Genomic DNA, 23,099 nt, shown 5'->3' with positions numbered 1-23,099 from the left:
GAATATAAGCCGCAGGTGTCCACGTTGTAACATGAGATATTTACACAGAAAAATGGTAAACACACAGATTATTTAAATATTTATTTCCATCCCTTAACTGCTTTTTTCCAAACAGTGCCTGTAACACAGCAGTAAAACGGCAGGAACAGGCTGGTTCAAAAACACAGTAAAGTCATTGATCTGTATCTCCATCTTCTTTCTGTGCTTTGAAACCACTGCAGTCGTCTTCTCCAGTGTTGGAGTTGAACAGCCTCAGCTCCGTCACACACCTTCAGCATCTCTCTTCCGTTGTCGCTTCCGTGCATCAGCTGTTTCCTTCTTGGACAGACACATCGATTAGTTTTAACTTCAAAGCTGCATCATATGCATTTCTTTGTGTGTTTTCCATGATGAGGGTTTGTGCATGACACCAAAATGATTGTTAAGTTAAAGGTGCGGGAGACTTTTGTGACCAGTTTTTCATTGTCTCTGTCAAACCTCAGTCATATCCTCAGTATCATGAATCTGTCAGTCTGTCTGTCATTCCTCACCTGAATCTCTTGCATCACAGTGAACAGCTTCTTAGTTCCATCCACCAGAAACAAACCATGTGTTTACAGAGAGAGCCGGGAGGGAACTCGGGCATCTTCGGAATTTTGTCACAACGTGCATTGTGTGAAGCAAAGGTTCACGCAGCCGCCTGGCAGCAGCAGCTGGAACAGACACGAGGCGGAAACAGCAGGAGCTCTCTTCCCTCTGTGCATATTCCTCCAGCCGTTTCTGCGTTTCCATGTCGTGTTTGTTTCATCCATATAACACCATATGGTTGCGCTGCCGCTGTCAGGTGGCTGCACGAACCTCCTTTCCCACAATGCACGTCACGACAAAATTCCAAAGATGCCTGAGCAATAATAGTAATAATAATCTGAGGCAGAATATTGTGAAAATTGCACTTGTTTTTCTTAAGGTGTTTCCAGTTGTTCATGTTATTCAGATTTTTGTAGATGTAAACATTATCATAATTTAATTCTAGTTTTTTCACTGTTATTATTTTCCTGGTCCGGCCAAAGGGTCCAATCTGGCCCGTAGGATGAATTTGTGAAATGCAAAAATTACACTGAAGATATTAACAATCAAAGATGTCAACATAATTTTAATTCAGATTCCACATGCAGACCAGTTAGATCTGAAGTGGGTCAGACCAGTAAAATACGATCGTATTAAACCTATAAATAATGACGTTTTAATTACATTTTTGTGACTTTATCAGTTGATGTTTTATATAGTTCTCACCCAAAATAGGTTTTAAGAGAAAAAAAATCCTTTTCTAACAGGATGTATTTATTATTTATTATGTATTCACCGCAGATGTAGCAGAATACGTCAGGCTGATTTTTGCAAGATCTTCTAGTCGAAGCCATTTCATTCACCTGTAATATTAAAAAAAACATTAATCATAAATTGGCAAAAGTCAAATCTTCAGAACTCGTTTATTGCAAGAAATATGAAAGAATTTTGTATCATATGATGTGAAAATGCCCATAAATGTAAGCAAAAATGTTAAAAAGCCAATATGTAGCATAGTTCAGAAAGTTGACCTGATTGACCAAAATGAATGTGATTTTTGGATTCAGCACACCAAAATGATCCTAAATCAGCTCAAAAAACTTAAACAATAAATTTTTTGTTGACCAGTGTTGTCAGTATCATCAGTGTAATTTTTGCATTTCACAAATTCATCCCAGGGGCCGGACTGGACCCTTTGTCGGGCTGGATTTGGCCCCCGGGCCGCGTGTTTGACACCTGTGGGTTAAAGGCTTAATCACTGCAGCTTCTGTGTTTTCTCTTCATCTTCATTTCAGAACACGGAAAAGTCCAAAGACTGGTATAAGACCATGTTCAAGCAGATCCACAGAATCCCAGGTGAGACTCTGCAGTTGTCCTCCCTGCGTCCTTTCCCTGTTTGTGTCCATGCTTGTGTGTTTCTGTCTGTGTTTGTGTGTTTGGTCACACTGTGCTCTGTCTCTCCATCACTGTGCTCAGAGCCTATTGAAGAAAACCCTTACCGCCCCACCTACATTTTCCCCGACAGCTATGACATTCACATGAGATCTAAAGGTATCCGGTCGTAGTACCGCCGCTCTCTCTGGCTTCACTAATCTGCAGCCTTTCACATACTTTAGACCTGTTCAATCTGCCACATTTGGCCCCACGTCCAAAGTATCTGAAAGGATTTGAACTAATATTTTACAGAACAAAGAGCAGCTGTTTACATACACTTTAACACTGCAAGTTCTAATTTCACGCTTTAATTTTAACATTAGATGAGTAGTCTTAGATGAAAATAAGGCTGGTTTCCATCCAAATGTGTAGTATTTTTTAACTGAATTAACCCATAAAGACCCAGTTCTACTTTTTTTTTTTTTTTTTATGTGACTTAAATCCAACATTCTGCAGGTAGTTTTGGTCTGGTGCTCCTGCAAAATCTATAAGAATAAGGGGAAGTTTTCAGTTCAGGTGCTGAATTAACACAATATTACATTTAAATGGGACCTTTTAACCCACTGAGAATGAAACCACTTATTTTAAAATGTCATATTAAGAAAATAAAGCAGTAGAACCAACTGAATTAACAACATACAACTTCTGACCTCAACTTATGTCTTCAATTAGACGTGAATATGTGAAAATATATGCAAAAAAAAAAAAAATTTGGGCCTTTAACCAAGTGCATGTGCAAATATATTGTAAATATGTATATGATATTTAAAATCAAATCTAAATTTAAGTGTATATTTTCGGTTTTTCTTGCTCTTTATTCTTGTATTTGCTGCTGTCAACTGAGAAAATTCTTTTTTTTTTTGTTTATTTTTTTGTTTTGTTTTGTTTCCTGTTTAGTGGTAGTTTGTATGTACGTGGGAAGGGTGGGAGGGAGGGGATTGGGTTGGTTAAACTAAGAAAAGCAATTTAAGACACTATATCAAAAATGCATTATATATTGTTTTTCCTTTCTTAAATAAAATAAATATCCAAAAAAAAAGAAAAAATTCTCTACAGTGGAATCAGTAAAGTCTATCTCACATTAAATCCTAATGTATACATACAGGCTACCGACTACACCACAGGTGTCAAACAAGTGGCCCGGGGCCCAAATCTGGCCCATAGGATGAATTTGTGAAATGCAAAAACTACACTGAAGATATTAACAATCAAGGATGTCAACACGATTTTAATTCCACATACAGACCAATTAGATCTGAAGTGGGTCAGAACCAGTAAAATACGATCCTATTAAACCTATAAATAATGACAACAGCAAATTTTCTCTGTTTTAGCATAAAAAAGTAAAATTACGTGAAAATATTTATATTAACAAACTATTGTTTTACAAAAAATGTGAATAACCGGAAATGTCTCAAGATACTTAACTGCAATTTTTTTCAATATTCGACCTGTTATTAAATGTTGTGTGCATTTGTAATTGTAATGTAAGTTGTAATGCACATGTGTAAAGGATAAACTAATAATCTGAGGCATATTATTGTTAAAATTGCACTTGTTGTTCTTAAGATGTTTCCAGTTGTTCATGTTATTCAGATTTTTGTAGATGTAAACACTATCATAATTTAATTCTAGTTTTTTCACTGTTATTATTTTCCTGGTCCGGCCAAAGGGTCCAATCTGGCCCGTGGGATGAATTTGTGAAATGCAAAAATTACACTGAAGATATTAACAATCAAAGATGTCAACATGACTTTAATTCAGATTCCACATGCAGACCAATTAGATCTGACGTGGGTCAGACCAGTAAAATACCATCATATTAAAACTATAAATAATGACAACAGCAAATTTTATGAATGAAAATGTTTGTTAACAAACTATTCTTTTACAAAAAATGTGAATAACCTGAAATGTCTCAAGATACATAATTACAATTTTACCAATATTCCTCCTGTTATTAAATGTTTTGTGCATTTGTAATTGTAATGTAAGTTTTAATGCACATGTGTGAAGGATAAACTAATAATCTGAGGTAGAATATTGTTAAAATTACACTTGTTGTTCTTAAGATGTTTCCAGTTGTTCATGTTATTCAGATTTTTGTAGATGTAAACATTATCATAATTTAATTCTAGTTTTTTTCCACTGTTTTTATTTTCCTGGTCCGGCCAAAGGGTCCAAACTGGCCCGTGGGATGAATTTGTGAAATGCCAAAATTACACTGAAGATATGAACAATCAAGGATGTCAACATGATTTTATTTCAGATTCCACATGCAGACCAGTTAGATCTGAAGTGGGTCAGACCAGTAAAATAGAATCATTTTAAACCTATAAATAATGAAAGCAGCAAATTTTCTGAATAAAAATATTTATATTAACAAAAAATGTGAATAACTCGAAATGTCTAAAGATAACGTAATTGCCATTTTACCAATATTCTGCCTGTAATTAAATGTTTTGTGCATTTGTAATTGTAATGTAAGTTGTAATGTACATGTGTAAAGGATAAACTAATAATCTGAGGCAGAATATTGTTAAAATTGCACTTGTTTTTCTTAAGATGTTTCCAGTTGTTCCTGTTATTCAGCATTTTGTAGATGTAAACATTATCTTTTTACTGAGTCAGACCAGTAAAGTATTATCATAATAACCTATAAATAATGACAACCCCACATTTTCTCTTTGTTTTTTTGGTGTAAATATGTGAAATTACATGAAAATGTTGACATTACAAAACTATACTTTTACAATAAATGTGAATAACCTGAACAAATACGACCTAACGGAAATGTCTTAAGACAAGCAAATGCAATTTTACTAATATTCTGCCTGTTACTAAGTGTTTTGTGCGATTGTAATCCACATGTGTAAATGATAAACTGATAATCTGAGGCCTAATATTGTTCAAATTGCACTTGTTTTTCTTAAGATGATTCGATTTGTTCGTGTTATTCAGATTTTTAAGGAAACTTTGTAGATGTAAACCTGATCATAATAGAATTTTCTTTTTTTCACTGTTATTATTTTACTGTTCCGGTCCACCTGGGATCATATTGGGCTGAATGTGGCCCCTAAACTAAAATGACATCCCTGGTCTACACTTTTATATCTTCATGTTGAAACTTGCAGTGTCGACTTTTACCTAAAAAAATAACAACCTTTCACATCCTTTCTCCTTTATTTTAGATGCTAGAAGCTCATGCTAACATCCAAAACACACCATGACTGGCCTTTAACCCACTTTTCTTGAGCTGCAGTGCAGGGTTTTGGCCACTAGAGGCTGCTGCAGTCCTGTGTTGATGCTTTTTAGGGTCAAGTTGTAGCTACATGACAGTGTAAGGTGTTAAAAAATAAAGTTTCAGATAACCTCAAGTAGAACCCTGCATTAGGTTTTGTCATTCAAAAGATGATTTAGGAAAAAAATTGGAAGAAAAAGGAGATGTTTTAGAGGTTGCACAAAGCCTGGACATCAGAGCATGGTTTGAAGCCCCATCACCAGTGAAAGCTCCTGCAAATGATTTGGCATTCCTTCAAAAGCTGTCACAGGATGAAAAGTCAGTTGTCAAGAAAGCAGCCTGAACAGTTTTGGGCCGACATGTGTGGTACTGGAGCGAAGAACTGGTTGTACTGGCATTCTGGGACTCCAGTGGGACACCAGAGCAGAAGCAGCTGATGGTGGACAACATGTGGAAAATGAAGGTTCTTTGGGTTCCACTAAAGCGTTGGGATGTCCTTAATCCAGCAGATTACGAAGGGAAGCAGATCAGGGATTTTGTCCCCACCAGCACCATGCGTTTGTTTGGAACTTTGGATCTGCCACAAACATTCTTCAGAGTTCCTCCAGAAGACTGGGCTGATGATGCAGACTTTCAGAAGGAGGAGAAAACTGGGCATTCCACAAAAGTTGTCAGTGATGTTGCTTAAAGAGGGGTGGAGCTTGTTCAAGACATCAACTGTAGCCGAACAAAAAATGAAGATCACAAACAGTACTGGCTCCAAGTTGTCACAGAACACAGGAACATAGTTGAGCCGCATTATGAAATAAAAGTTCAAAATGTAAAAAGAATGTCACGTCATCTTGTAATAAAGCCACATTATGTAATAAACTGATGCATTTTGTAATAAACTACCTCAATGCATTATGTAGTAAATTTTTTCACATTATGTAGTAAGTTATTATAATTCGAGAAATGTATTACAAAATGCACTTGACACATTTTTATTTTCAGGAAAATGGACTGGAGCTGATCTCTGTGACATAAATCGATAAAACGCACAATAAATGTTTGCTGTTCAATCTGAGGGTTAGGGTTAGGTTGTCAGGGAACATTTTTCCAAGATCATAAGATACTGTATCAGACACAACTGACACAGCAATAGAATAACAATGTGCTGAATTCATCTGTAAACTGTGTGGTTAAAGTTCTGATTCCATTACCTGCAGCTCCTGTGACTCATTTCTTCTAAATTGCTCTGAAATTATATTAATTTGGATTGTTATTACATCATGAACCATGTTATTACATTTTTAAAAAAAATAAAAATCTATCCAGTGCATTTTGTAATAAATTTCTCAAATTGTAATAACTTACTACATAACGTGAAAAAATTTACAACATAATGCATTGACGTAGTTTATTACAAAATGCGTCAGTCAAGAATTTATTACATAATGCGGCTCCTCAAACATTTTTTGTAATTTCAATAAACCAACAGTGGTTGCTGGACTTTCTAAGTAACATTTTTACGCGAGTTGCAGTTTGATTTTGAGAATAAAATTACAAATTATTCTAATACGTCTTATTCATTTGGCTAGTTATGTTATAGAGAGCAATCTTCTCGTGTCTTGTACAACCTCTAAATATTAATTTGCATAAAATTTGGACCAAAGTAATTTGGCCGGATATGGAACCAAATGCAGGGTTCTAATCCAGAGAATCTTAAAAAAACATTTTTGGACCACCCTATGACCGTGTTACCACCTAAAAAAACAACAAAAAAAAAAAAAAAGAAACTTAGATTTGTGTGCAGCTGATGTTTGGGTTTATCATCTCAGGCTGCTACTGTCATGTCCACCTGTGGAGTGGTTTATTCTAATAAATAAATTAAGGTTCAGAAAGTGTCAGCTGTGGGCTATCTGCTTCACAGTGCATTACTTATTCAGGACCTTGATGCTTATTGATGCTCAGATCCTGTTTTAGCTCAGTAATGCTTCCTGGAAAGAGCTTTTATTTGTCACACTTTGTGCTGAGTGAACCCGTAGTGCTCGTCCTAATGGAAGGTGAAGGATAAAAACACTGGAAATAAGGGTTTTCAGGAGCCCGCTGAATTATTTAGAGCTGCTATAATCATAAGAGATAGGAATAGACATGGAGATGAAGATAATGGATGGATTGTGATTGTTTTCAGATGATGCTCCCACTCCGTTCGGCTACTTGGAAGAAGGTGAGCTGAGGTCGAGAAAAATACAGTTGGAAATGTCACAGATAAGAGCCGTGTTGTGTTCAGGGACCGGTTGTGCTGACGCGTGTGGACGTGGATGTGTGTGTTTTCAGTCAAACCCGTCCCACGCTCAAAGAGTGATGCAGAGGTGGACTCCAGAGGACGTTCCATGCCCGTGCCAACGCGCTCTTCTTCCCTTAAACCAATGGCCAAAAGGTCAGTGAACGCCCCACGATAGTGCTATCAGATTCACCACAGTGTATTTATGCGCTTCTGTGAAAGGAATGAAATGTGCATGAGTGTATGTTTTGGCTTTTAGGTCCTGATTTCAGACAGTTTTTCTGTTGGATTATTGTGCGACTGTTGTTTTTGCAAAGTGTTTTGTACTTTTGTACTTTTGTTTTGTACTTGTACTTTATTACTGTGTTATTTATGGCAAAGATGTTCATTATGTCACATTATGTAAGTGCCATCCATCCATCCGTCCATCCATTCATCCATCCATCAGTTCATCCATCCATCCATTCATCCATCCATCCTTCCATCCATCCATCTATCCATCTGTCCGTCCATCCATCCATCCATCAGTTCATCCATTCATCTGTCTGTCTGTCTATCTATCTATCTGTCTGTCTGTCTGTCCATCCGTCCATATAGTGAATATTCTAACATAACATAATAGTTATTATTACTTATTATTATGACTACAACAACTTATTTGTACTACTCTGTTATTTGTTGTTTTTACTTGTACTTTCTAATGTGTAATTGCCTGTTATTTTACTACTGTTATATATATATATATATATATATATATATTTATTTATTTATTTATTTATTTATTTATTTATATAATTTTATTTTTTTTTAATAGTTTTGTTGTATTACTATTTTCATATAATATTTCTTATACTCTACATTTGTGCTGCTATTGGAACCTCAATTTCCTGAGGGTTCTGCCCAAAAGATCAGTAAAGTTCTAGCTAAACTAATCTAATCTAATCTAAAAAGTAATTTATTACCGTTAGGAAACATGGCATGTTTACATAACCTGTGAGACAAATTTGTAAACCATTAAGTGTAAAAACTGAATTGTTTGCCTAAATAATGCCATCTTTGTAACCCCTTGACATCACAACCTGTTCGTTCTGTGTTTTTGTTTTGTACCTGTTAAAAAAATCATAAAAAAAGAGTTTAAAAATTTTAAAATTTATAATCCTCCACAGCAGCATGACGATCAGGTCTGAGATTAGGTATGAGATTGTCTTTCCTGTCACCTGTCTAGGGATTACAGATGGAAATTAGCTCTGCTGCTAAAATCTGGTATATTTACAGTTACAATTGTTCTAGATGTTCATTAATATGCACTGTCCCTAATAAATAAATAAATAAATAAATAAATAAATAAAATATATTAAATATTAAACTAACTGACCACAACATTTCCAATCCTGATGGAGTTTAAGTCCAAATAAGTAAAATTATCAAGGTAACATTTGCTTGACCGTCTTAACTTAAATTAAAGTTACAGTTTTACGTGTATAAATACACAAAAATGACACTTGGCGTCAGTATTTATGTGCAGGAGACAGTCATTTGTGTGACTCAGTAAATCAGATTTTATTATTTCATTTGCCGTGGCGTCCAGTTTTTACGTGATGTGTGACTAGTCGTCACCCGTCCACACATGTCCACTACGGTCAGCGTGGACAGAGGATGATGAAGTGGCTGATAGAGTGATGAAGGACAACAGGTGACGGAGGATAAACTGTCGCTCAGTGAGCTGGAGATGACACGCCGACGGCTGACCTTTGCTCACTGGTTATGTATGAAGTGATGCAACCGCAGGCTCGTCCAGGCTTTCATCGACCACCAGGACGTCACATAAACGGACGTAAACAGAACGTTAAACAGCTGCAGGTTTAAGCAGGATGGAGATCAGTCTAGTCCAGGTTGAAACCACTCACACTGGTTTCACTTAATGTTATATAGAGTTACATCTCAGAACATAAACTGAGCAGAAATCTATAGTTTTTTCTCTGTCTTTTACATCATTTACAATTTCATTTCACATGTTTAATAAAATAAAATGAGTTTGACACCCCTGATTTAATTTAGTTCAATAAAAGCGCAACCTCAGATAGAAAGTCAGATTTTATTCTCAGTGCGTGATACTTCAGTAAATTAAAAAAATTTTTAACCAAAAAACACAAAAGCAGTAGTTTCAGAGCAGGAGACTCAAATTCATTTTCTTTCATGGGTCACATTCAGCCCAGTTTCATCTGCAGTGGGCCGGACCAGTAAAATAATAGCATAATAACCTATAAATAATAACAACTCCAAATTTTTGTCTTTGTTTTAGTGCAAAAAAACCCCATTAAATTATGAAAATACTTACTTTTATAAACTATCCAAACAAAAAAGACGTGAATAACCTCAAAAAAATGAAATTTCTTAAGAAACACTAGAAAAGCACTGAGAGCGCAGACCTCCACCAAGCCAGATCACTGGTGTATATTTGGGTGTTTATGGGTGAAATGATTCACTTGTCAAATGGTGGAAAATTATGTAGAAATATTGTTGGAATACGTCATTTCTTTCTGGCTCTTGAATGGAGACAGTTATGATGATTATACAAAATAATTGGGTGTAGCTGAAATAACTGTGTTTAAATTATTATGCAATAACTGTAACTGATACTGTTTTCATTCAAAATGAATTTCACTTGTTCCACTGGCAGATTTTTTGCTTGAATTAAGCAAAAAAATCTTGAATTAAGCAAAAAACGAAGTGAAAATGATCTTGGTAAGATTTCTTGAAATAAATTTTTCCAGATCTATTGTTTAAAAATAAGTTCTTATAGTGATTATGTCATATTTTCAGTGTGATGAGATATTTTGAATAGAAATAAAAAAAAAATAAAAAAAAATACACTTGGTAAAATTCAGATTTTTTCCAGTGTAAAGTTATGAAACATGTTAGATCAGTAGATGCTTTTGTTCGCTGGTGTGTATTTGGGTGTTTATGGGTGAAATGATTCACTTGTCAAAATTATGTAGAAATATTGTTGGAATATGTCGTTTCTTTCTGGCTCTTGAATGGAGACAGTTCTGATGATTATGCAAAATAATTGGGTGTAGTTGAAATAACTGTTTAAATTATTATGCAATAACTGTAACTGATACTGTTTTTACTCAAGATAATTTTTCACTTGTTCCATTGGCAGATTTTTTGCTTGAATTAAGCAAAAAAATCTTGAATTAAGCAAAAAAATCTTGAATTAAGCAAAAAATGAAGTGAAAATTATCTTGGTAAGATTTCTTGAAATAAGTTTTTCCAGATCTATTGTCTAAAAATCTGTTCTTATATCTCACTGAAAAGTTACTCTGTAGGTGATGATGTCTTATTTTAATCTCCTAAGACCCAGAAAATGTCAGCAAAGTACAAGCTTTTTAATTTTTTTATTAAATAAGTGCCTATATTGGGAACATCATGATGCAACAGTTTTTTCAGATGCAGTTTTTAAATTTTTATGGAATGTCCTTTGTGGTGGACAGTTTCCTTTTTTTTGTATGAAGTTGTGAAAATCTTGTCCACAAATATGGGTCTGCGGAGGTTAAGTGTGATGAGATATTTGGACTAGAAATGAAAAAAATACACTTGGTAAAATTTAAATTTTTTCCAGTGTAAAGTTGTTAAACATTTTAGATCAGTAGATGCTTTGGGTCGCTGGTGTATATTTAGGTGTTTTTGGGTGAAATGATTCACTTGTTGAAATTATGTAGAAATATTGTTGGAATGCGTTGTTTCTTTCTGGCTCTTGAATGGAGACAGTTCTGATGATTATGCAAAATAATTGGGTGTAGTTGAAATAACTGTTTACATTTTGATGCAATAACTGTAAGTGATGCAGCTCAGTTTTTGCGCTGGAACAGAATGTGTTTATTTTTCCGTGTACGTCTGGATATTTCATTTCAGCTCCTTTTGTAAACATTAGTCCTGGCTCATGGTTAAGGAGTTTTCCCAGGAAATGCTGCGCTCTGCTTTTCCTCCAGTCTTGTTTAACTGATCGAATTTCCTCTTTGGCCGGAGCGTGAATTGGATTTTCTGTCAGATCATCATTAGAGGCAGACGACAAGAGGGGAGGAGGAGGGGGAGGATGAGAGCAAATGACGCGGACATCATGTGTAAATTAAAAATGTGGTTGCCATGGAGACGATTTGATAAGGATTGGCTGTCTCCCATCCCCGCTCTCCCCCCCTTCACCCCCTCCCCTCCCCTCTCCACAGGAACGAGTGGGAGCCCCCGGATAAGAAGGTAGACACCAGGAAGTACCGCGCCGAGCCCAAGAGCATCTTCGAGTACGAGCCTGGGAAATCATCGGTGCTGAAGCTGGAGAGAACGGTATGCTAACCCGCCTTCTGTCTCTGTGCATGTCGTGTGAGCTGTCCCCCACCCGCCACCACTCACCCCCACCACCACCACCCCCACCCACCTCTGTGTCTAAGCTCCCGGGTGGCGGCTTTTCTAACAGCTCAGGAGGCGACGTATGTTTAGCCACATTCCTAAAGGGTGTCCTGTTGCGGTGACAGATGATCCTGCCTGGCAGTGAGGAGGGGGGGGTATCACTTACAGGGGGGGCCATTGTCTTCCTGTTTTCAGTTTAAGGTTATTGGACTGGATCAGCTCACAGTGAGAGGACATAAAACATGGATCCTGTGTGTTTTCTCCAGGAGGCGTCTTCGTCTTCGTCTTCTTCTATTTTTTTTTTTTTTTTTTTTTTGCATGAGCTGAATCTAACGGTGTCCTTGAGGGCTGTGTGTCTGCAGACCATGAGCTTTGGTACATCTACTATAAACCCGGCAGCTGCAGATTCCAGCTATAGTCCCATCACTTTACATGCATATTTATTCAGAAAGTCAACCAAGCATTCTTCATGAACACATACAAATATAACCTGGAATTGAATCCAGTGTCGTCTGCAGTTTCTGGATGGATTCCTGAAACAAAAGTCAAAGAAAAGTATAATTACAAGCGACAAAAACAGTTATTTATTATTATATATTCAATATTCGATCTGTCTGAGACTCGTATGCATGCTTCAGACCTTACATTGACGTCCGTCCTGTGATTTTCAACCTCGTGTGTTCAGACCTGGAGTTAAAATGAACCTCCAAATGGGATCACTTCTGCGCTCAATATGCAAATAAATGCATTTGGCATTTTTCAGTAAAACTCAGGTATTTTCCTGTTTTTATTTTACTGATCATGTACTTTAATCATCATGCAGATTTTATTGACAAATCCTCTGAGTGATGACAGGTATCAGTACAAAATAAAGGAGGCATTAAACCATAAAGACCCAGGGATACTGTTTTGGAAGCTCCCAAATGAATTTTTCTCTCTTTTTAACCTTTATTCTTCTCCGTTTTCTTCTTTTTCATTTTCTTCGATTTCTTCTTCTTCTTCTTCTTCTTCTTCTTCTTCTTCTTCCTTTTCATTCATTCATTTTCTGAACCTGCTTTATCTTCACTAGGGTCACGTGGGGTCACTTGAAGCCTATCCCAGCTACTTACGTATTATTATTTTTGTAACTTATATCTTTATTAAGTTTTATGTACAATTATAACAGTGACCCAAAAAAAGACAAACAGACAAAAACAAAAAAAAACAACAGCAAAAAGAACAGATAAACAAGAGAACAAATGAACCGTTCTTAAGTGATTTATCAACGTTTATCATTATATTATTCACTCCATTTTGCATTTTTTTCAGTAAAAACCAGGTATTTTCCTGTGTTTGTTTTACTGATCATGTACTTTAATCATCATGCAGATTTTATTGACAAATCCTCTGAGTGATGACAGGTATCAGTACAAAATAAAGGAGGCATTAAACCATAAAGACCCAGGGATACTGTTTTGGAAGCTCTCAAATGAATTTTTCTCTCTATTTAACCTTTCTTCTTCTTCTTCTTCTTGTTTTTATTTTTTTTTTTTTTTTCTAACTTAAATCTCTATTGAGTTTTATGTACAATTATAACAGTAACCCAAAGAAAAAACAACAAAAAACAACAAAAAACAAACAAACAAGAGAACAAATGAACCTTTCTTAAGTGATTAATCACCAATTATCATTATACTATTCACTCCCTTTTGCATTTTTTCAGTGAAAATCAGGTATTTTCCTGTATTTATGTTACTGATCATGTACTTTAATCATCATGCAGATTTTATTGTCAAATCCTCTGAGTCATGACAGGTATCAGTACAACATGAAGGAGGATTAAACCATAAAGACCCAGAGATACTGTTTTGGAAGCCCCCAAATGAATTTTTCTCTCTATTTAAAATTTCTTCTTCTTCTTCTTCTTCTTCTTCTTCTTCTTCTTCTTCTTCTTCTTCTTCTTCTTCTTCTTCTTCTTCTTCTTCTTCCTTAAATCTTTATTGAGTTTTATGTAGAATTTTAACAGTAACCAAAAAAAAAGTAAAATCAAGAAAAAGAACAGACAAACAAGAGAACAAATGAACTTTTCTTAAGCGATTAATCACCGTTTATCATTATGTCATTCACTCCCTTTTGCCTTTTTTTTCGGTGAAAACCAGGTATTTTACTGTATTTATTTTACTGATCATGTACTTTAATCATCATGCTGAGATTACATTTGAGGTTTGTCATACCAGAAACACAGAAAACCTGAGAAAAAGTGACTTTTTCAGTAAAATCTATCATTTACTGAACATAAACCCAGTGTGTCCATCCACTGTTATTTATCCAACTCCATGGGTTTTACTGGTGAATTGATGTTGTAGAAGATGACAGTGTTTCCACATTATCCTCTGTATTTTGCCTTTGTCACAGTAAATCCTGTATTTATTTTTCTATATGTAATTTAGATGTTCATAAAAACTTAGCATGAATTCAAATGTTATTATATCAAAACAGAGAAAACTGAAGAAAAGGTGGTTTTTTTCAGCTAAAATATCATTAACTGAACATAAACCAAGTGTCCTCATCCACTGTCATTTATTAAACTGCATGTTTATTTTTTGTTTTATTTTTTCTTCAATTTTGTTCAGTTTGTGTCTTATGAATAAACTCATCTGTTGCCTAAAAAACAAAATCAGAGGCTTTAATTTAAAGATGAGCTGGCTGGATTTGTGATGTTTAATTGAAACTTTAATTCACTCTGCTGCTTGAAACTAGCGGAAGCTTTTTCTGCAAAAATAGCCACATTAAATAATAAAAATCTAAAATTTTCATCAGAAAACTGTGACCGCTGTGTTTGTTTTATTCGTTCTCTTGCGCCTCATACACTTTGGCTTTGAATCTCCAGCAGATTCCATGAACTAGGGAGTGTCATATTCATGCATTTCTACATAAATGAAACCCTCATAATATATCTTTGTGGCCTTGAAATGATCAGACATCTTTGAAACCTTTTAAATAAGATACCGTCGAATTCTGAGCTTTACTTAGAGTTACTCAGAGGTTTCCATTAGTGTTCTGATCCTGCAGGATGTTCATGCCAGACCTGAACTGATTTTACATTAAGGGGGAGAGAAAAAAAAAAAAAAAACTGTCAAAATGCCAAATAAATAAAGCAGTGTCATCGTCCTACGAGTAAGGAGCCAAATATCCTCAAATATAAACAAACTGTCTTGTATTAAACACAACTGATACACACATTATGTTTGGCTAGATTTATGAAAATAATAAAAGATGCCAATATTTAAGCTGCTATTTATGATGTACAAGAGGTTTCACTCAAGAAATTTCATTTCATCTCATTTCATTTCATTTTATTCATTCATTCCAATCTAAATGATTGGAAAGGAGCAGGATGAAGAAAACTCATAATACCTACCCCTTTCTTGAAACATCTGCTTACATCAGATACGTTGCCATTACAGTTATTACAGTAAACAGTTTACCTGGTAGTCAACACAAATAAAATAAATCCAACATCCATAAGTAGAATTATGTCATTCCATGCTTTTATAAAGCTTCTCTATTCTTTCCCTATACAAAGTCTTAAACTGAAAAATAATTGTACAGATTTTCTCTTCCACTGCCAAATAATTCCACATTCTGACACCCACAACAGGAATACACATTTTCTTCACGTTAGTCCGCACCCTTTGCTGTTTAAAATTAAACCTCCTTCTATGTTCTTCATCCTGTGATACTAAAACAAATAATCTCTGCAAACTTGCAGGCAGAAGTCCGTTTCTCGCTCTAAACACAATCAGCAATGTCCTTAATTCAACCAACTCTTTAAACTTAAACAATCCTGATAACATAAATATTAAAACAAATCCAGTTCTTCTGCTCAGATTTTATGCAAACCAGTGAGTTTTAGCTCGTTTTAGGCCTCAACAGTCACTGGTGACCAAATCATCTACTTATCTGAAATGTGTAATAACTTATGAACCAATATTTCTATCAATACACGTAAATAATTGAATTAAAATCAGATTTGACCCATTTAGATGCTCAAAGGCTGTGTAGAGAATGAGTTACATCTTCTCCAACATTGAGTAAAACCCATGGAGTTTAATCAATGACAGTGGATGGAGAAACTTGTTTTTATATGAATTTAATGATATATTTTACTGAAAAAGTCACTTTTTCCTCAGTTTTTTTTTTTTTGTTTCTGATATAATAACCCTCAACTTTAATCTGAACTTTTATGAACATCTACATCACAGGTGTCAAACATGTGGCCCGGGGGCCAAAACCAGCCCGCCAAAGGGTCCAATCCGGAGGATGAATTTACAAAGAGCAGAAGATATTAACAGTCAAGGGCGTCAAACTCGAAAATAACAGCATAATAACCTAGAGATAATTACTCCAAATTTTCTTCTTGGTTTCATGTGAAAAAAATAATATGACATCATGCCTCTAAATAATGGCAACACCAATTTTTTCTCTTTGATTTACTGCAAATATTAAATTCTGGTATCCTTTAATAATAAAACATCTATAACCTGAACAAATATGAACAACCTGAAATGTCTAAAGAAAAATAAGTGTAATTTTAACGATATTCTGTCTGTTTTGTGTCTTGGTAGACCTGATCTGTAATGCACATGTAGAAATCATAAGTTAAGGCAGAATATTGATCAAATTTTTCTTCTTATTATTATCTCTTCTTATTTTTCTTCAGAAATTTCATTTTTTTCAGGTTATTCACATCTTTTTTTGATTGGATAGTTTGTAAAATGTAAATGTTTTCATAATTTAATGTTATTTTCTGGATCTAAAAAATTTTGGAGTTGTCATTATTTATAGGCTATTATGCTATTATTTGACTGGCACTGGAGACACTGGAGATCAAATAGAGCTGAATGTGGCTCCTGAAGGAGGACACCCCTGATCTACATGATCAGAACATTAATTATTGGAAAATACATTATTTTTACTGAAAAATGCAAAATACAGAGGATAATATTATAGTAAACGATCATAAATCACTCAAGAAAAGTTAAAAATAGAGGAAAAAAATAGTTTGGAATTCCCACAAAAGTAGCACCGGGTCTTTATGGGTTAAAAACTCAAACTAACACTTCTAAGTCAACCCTCGAACACCTAAACCACCACCACAGACCACAAACATCTACCGATATAACATGTCTAATGACTTCTGATCCACTAATCCTGTCAATACGTTGAAATATTTCAGGTAAAATGCTGTTTATCATCTTCTCATGGTCATCAGATATGACCCATCTGGACGTTCTGAAGCTCCATAGTTACCATGGAAACACCGTCATCTTCTACAACACTGACACACAAATGACAGTGATTGCAGACACTTGTGTTTATGTTCAGTTAAGGATATATTTTGCTGAAAGTCACTTTTTCTTCAGTTTTTTCTGTTTCTGATACAATAACCCTCAACTTTTAATCTGAACCTTTATGAACATCTACTTGATCAGTATATTAAATACAGAAAAACCCTAATTTTCACTGAAAAATGCCAAATGCAGATGATTATGTTATAATAAATGATCATAAATCACTTAAGAACAGTTAAATAGAGAGAAAAATTAATTTGTGCATTTTTGTGTGCATTTCATCACACAAACAGCCTGATAATAGTTTAATAATACACTTAATAATGCACTTACTCTCATGAAGAAGACACATTTACTGGCATTTAATATTGGAACATGGAAAATGAAGGTTAAATAGAGAGAAAAATGAATTTTGGAACCTCAAAAAAAGTATAAGTTGAAATATGCAACACATTTGGATTGAAACCAGCCTTATTTTCACCTAAACTACTGATCTGATGTTAAAATTAAAGTGTGAAATTAGAAAATCTGCACAAAACTTGCAATGATAAAGCTAAACTAAACAGCTGCTCTTTGTTCTGTAAAATATTACTAATATTTTCAATGAAAAATGCAAAATACAGATGAGAATATTATAATAAATGGTGATAAATGACTTAAGAATGGTTAAATAAAGAGAAAAATTAATTTGTGCATTTTTGTGTACATTTTATCTCACAATAGGCCTGATAATAGTTTAATAATACACGTAATAATGCACTTACTACTCATGAAGAAGACACATTTACTGGCATTTAATATTGGAACATGGAAATTAAAGGATAAATAGAGAGAAAAAATGAATTTGGAAACTTGAATAAAAGTATTATTTGGATTGAAACCAGGTTTATTTTCACCGAAACTACTGATCAGGTATTAAAATTAAAGTGTGAAATTAGAAAATCTGTACAAAACTTGCGATGATAAAGCTAAACTTAACATCTGCTCTTTGTTCTGTAAAATATTACTTATATTTTCAATGAAAAATGCAAAATACAGATGAGAATATTATAATAAATGGTTGAAAATCACTTAAGAATGGTTAAATAAAGAGAAAAAATAATTTGTGCATTTTTGTGTGCATTTTATCTTGCAACAGGCCTGATAATAGTTTAATAATACACTTAATAATGCACTTACTGTTCATGACAAAGACACATTTACTGGCATTTAATATTGGAACATGGAAATTAAAGGATAAATAGAGAGAAAAACGAATTTGGGAACTTCAATAAAAGTATTAGTTGGTTTGAAACCATCCTTATTTTCACCTAAACTACTGATCAGATGTTAAAATTAAAGTGTGAAATTAGAAAATCTGCACAAAACTTGCAATGATAAAGTTTATCTAAACAGCTGCTCTTTGTTGTCTAAAATATTTGTTATATTTTCACTGAAAAATGCAAAATACAGATGAGAATATTATAATAAATGGTGATAAATCACTTAAGAACGGTTAAATAAAGAGAAAAAAATTAATTTGTGCATTTTTGTGTACATTTTATCTCGCAATAGGCCTGATAATAGTTTAATAATACACTTAATAATGCACTTATTCTCATGAAGAAGACACATTTACTGGCATTTAATATTGGAACATGGAAAATAAAGGTTAAATAAAGAGAAAAAAATATTTAGGAAATGCAATTAAAAGTAGCACTGGGTCTTTATAGGTTAACTCCGTTAAAATATGGATATAAACCAGCCTTATTTTCACCTAAACTACTGATCTGATATTAAAATTAAAGTGTGAAATTAGAAAATCTGCACCAAACTTGCAATGATACAGTTTATCTAAACAGCTGCTCTTTGTGCTCTAAAATATTAGTTATGTTTCACTGAAAAATGCAAAATACAGGTGAGAATATTATAATAAATGGTGATAAATCACTTAAGAACAGTTAAATAGGAAGAAAAAATAATTTGTGCATTTCTGTGTGCATTTTATCTCACAACAGGTCTGATAATAGTTGGCGATAAATGACCTAACAAAGGTTAAATAGAGAGAAAAACTAATTTGGGAACTTCAATAAAAGTATTATTTCGATTGAAACCATCCTTATTTTCACCTAAACTACTGATCAGATGTTAAAATTAAAGTGTGAGATTAGAAAATCTGCACAAAACTTGCAATGATAAAGTTTATCTAAACAGCTGCTCTTTGTTCTGTAAAATATTACTTATATTTTCACTGAAAAATGCAAAATACAGTTGAGAATATTATAATTACTGGTGATAAATAACTATGTAAAGGTTTAAAGTAGAGTTAAACCCATTTGGGAGTCCCCACAGTAATAGTTCTGGCTCTTTAAAGGGTTAAATTCATGGCAGAAACAGATGCTTTTCCCAGTGTAAATCTTTATTTCCCTCCTCCTCGGTGCAGAATACGCATTATTGTGATGAAGGACTTTATTATGTAATTACAGTTTGTCCAACATCAAGCGAGTGCGATCTGGCTCCATCCCAGTTCCAACAAACAGGCTCATTAGAGGCAGCGTCTGGCCCAGTTCAGCCCAGGACGGCTCTAAAATAATTGACTGGTTGTTTTTCCAATTCTAACCTCATTTTGTGCGGGTCAGCGTCCTCCCTCTGTAGTCGGCTCCGTTTCTCAGGTTTCTTCTTTCTTCTCTGTGGGTCTGAAAGTGCTGTTGATGTTATTTCACCCTGTGAGATTTACCAAAAGAATTTCACCGTTTATTACTTTTACAGACGTGTCATGTTCAGTGGGTTATTCTTAGCAGTATGATTCTGTGGTTCACATTAAAGATCAATAAAAATCAAAAGATCAAAAAAAGTTTTTGCATTTTTTCAGCCTGTCTTAAAACCCAGGTGCTTTATCGTCACTAACAGCATCAAATATAATAAATGTTCACCTCATAATATAATAAAACCCACATTTTCTCATATTAAACAGCCTGAATGCATTATGTGATACGTTTCTTACACTGTAAAAAAAAAAAAAAAAGTAATTTAACAAAATTTTCACTGTTTATTTTACAGATTTTTCAGATACAGGATCAATGAAATGGCAAAAATAGACTGTGATTTTACCTGTCGGATGTAAAATAACATGAAAAAACTGTAACGGTGAATAACTATAAAATTTCCATTTTTAAAAGAAATTTTTTCTTTTTTCACAGAAAAATACAATTAAAATACATTTGCAAATGTATCATAATTTCACAAATATTTCTTATCTATTTATGAGATTAAACTGTTAATTTAAAGTTTAATACTGTAAAAAAAAATAATAAAACGAGATAAAATTACTGACAATTAACCGTAAAAGAAGTATTTGTTCTGTCAGTTTAACCAGACTTGTTTGTTAATTGACAAATATCTTGTGTAATTACAGGAGGTTTCACAACAAAAACGTTGAATAAATGTATTTTTGTGAATGTATAACATGTACAAGCACTGATAAACTGTCCAAATACAGTTTTTATCAGTGGATTGGACAACTGAGTCTCATTGGAAATTATTTATATATGTATTTATAGGTAATTTGATTGTTTTAATATATGTCAATATTCTTTATTAAACATTAAAAAGTCAAAAAAAAGCAAAATCTCATGTAAAGTCAGTGCAAAAAACTGTATTTTAATTATGGAAAATTACTGTATTTTTATGAGATGTTTATTTTCCATTATTTTCCAATATTTTTTTGGCACCCTTGCAGCTGGAATATTACTGTTTTGTTTTTTTTGTTTTTTTTTTTTTTTACAGTGCAGACGTGTCATGTTCAGTGGGTTATTCTTAGCAGTATGATTCTTTGGTTCACATTAAAAGATCAATATGTTCTTGCTTTTTTTTCAGCTTGTCTTAAAACCCAGGTGCTTTATCATCACTAACAGCATCAAATATAATAAATGTTCACCTGATAATATGATAAGACCCACAATTTCTCATATTAAACAGCCTGAATGCATTATACTGTTAAAAAAAAAAAACCTGTAAAAAAACTGTAATATTCCTGCAGCAGGGGTGCCAAAAAATACTGTTAAATAATGGAAAATAACCATATCATAAAAAAAAAACCCTGTAATTTTCCATAATTAAAATACAGTTTTTTGCCCTAACTTTACATGAGATTTTGCATATTTTTTTGGACTTTTTAACGTTTAATAAAGAATATTTACATGTATTAAAACAATCAAATTACCTATAAATACATATATCAAAATTTTCAGTGAGACTCAGTTGTCCAATCCACTTATAAAAACTGTATTTGGACAGTTTATCAGTGCTTATACATGTTATACATTCACAAAAATACATTTATTCAACATTTTCGTTGCGAAACCTCCTGTAATTACACAAGATATTTGTCAATTAACAAACAAGTCTGGTTAAACTGACAGAACAAATACTTCTTTTACGGTTAATTGTCAGTAATTTCATCTCGTTTTATTTATTTATTTATTTATTTTACAGTATTAAACTTTAAATTAACAGTTTAATCTCATAAATAGAAAAGAAATATTTGTGAAATTATGATACATTTGCCAATGTATTTTGACTGTATTTTTCTGTGAAAAAAGAAAAAAAAAAATCTTTTAAAAAATGGAAATTTTATGGTTATTCACAGTTAAGGTTTTTTCGTGTTATTTTATATTTGACATGTAAAATCACAGTCTGTTTTTGTCATTCCATTGATATTTTACTGTATTTTAAAAATACAGGAAAACTGTAAAATAAACAGTGAAAATTCTGTTCAGTTACAGATTTTTTTTACAGTGTATGTGACACTTTTTTTTTTTTTACATAGTTTAATGGTAAAACCCAATAAACTCTTCAGTTTAGGACCCATTTACCACCAAAACCATGTGACCTTTTATGTGTCACAGTCACTCAGATTCTTATTTTTGCCGTTTTGCTTCCATCATAAATATTCACCTGTTCCCTAATGTTTCCCACCCACTGACAGATGCCACGTTGACAAGATAATTGACATAATTGCCACTTTCCCTGTCAGTATAAGAACATTGTGGCTGATCAGTATGTGTATGTATTGTTTCGTGACTTTCCATCGATGTTACATAATCCAGAGTTTTTACATAACTCCATAATAGCACCATGTGAGTTTTACTTTAACCCTTAAAGACCCGAACATCCACCGTCGACCAAAAGCATCTACTGACCTAAAATGTTTAATACTTGTTAATCCAGTAATCCTATCAATACATGTAAATAATTCAGGTAAAATGCAGTTTGTCGTCTTTTCATGGTCATCAGATATGACCCATTTGGTCGTTCAGAGGCTCCGTAGTTACCATGGAAACACTGTCATCATCTACAACACTGATTCACCAGTAAAACCCATAGAGTTTGTATTTTTATAATTTCATAAACACCAAAATTGACCCTTCATGTAAATTGAACTTTCAACATGTTTTATTTGGCCTTTCACAAACTGATAAAATAAATCCAGAAAAAAGAGATATCATCAACCTTTTAGGAATAGTTGCCAAATTTCACATTCATTGCACTAAATTTGCACACCAGCATCCAGATATTATTGTTTTTAAAGCAATTTTTTCCCAATTATTTAGACAATTTGAAGAAAATTTTAAACTCTAAAGCAAATAAAGTGGAAAAACTATGTCAAGTATATAATCTTGTTTAATTTATATCATTTTTATTTTATACCCCAAGCATTTTTATTTTATTTTTATTTATTTTTTGTTTTATTTTATTTTATTTTACTTACATTTGCTTCTATACATTGGAACTGTAAAATATATTGTGAAATGTGACTTTTTTAGTCCTACTTTGATATATACTATTATGTATATATACTGTTCAATTGTTCATTGTTCAATTAAAATAAATA

The 23,099-nt window shown here is 33.4% G+C and overlaps 1 pseudogene; it reads left to right on the top strand.

The window, feature by feature from the left end:
* The window catches only part of LOC115434564 (sorbin and SH3 domain-containing protein 1-like), a 125,039-nt pseudogene that overhangs the window by 57,545 nt on the left and 44,395 nt on the right, over window positions 1-23,099 (top strand).

This window comes from Sphaeramia orbicularis, chromosome 15 (genome assembly GCF_902148855.1).
Source record: "Sphaeramia orbicularis chromosome 15, fSphaOr1.1, whole genome shotgun sequence".
Lineage (NCBI taxonomy): Eukaryota > Metazoa > Chordata > Actinopteri > Kurtiformes > Apogonidae > Sphaeramia > Sphaeramia orbicularis.
The sequence above is the reverse complement of the archived record's forward strand: the minus strand, read 5'-3'. Positions and strand labels throughout refer to the sequence as shown.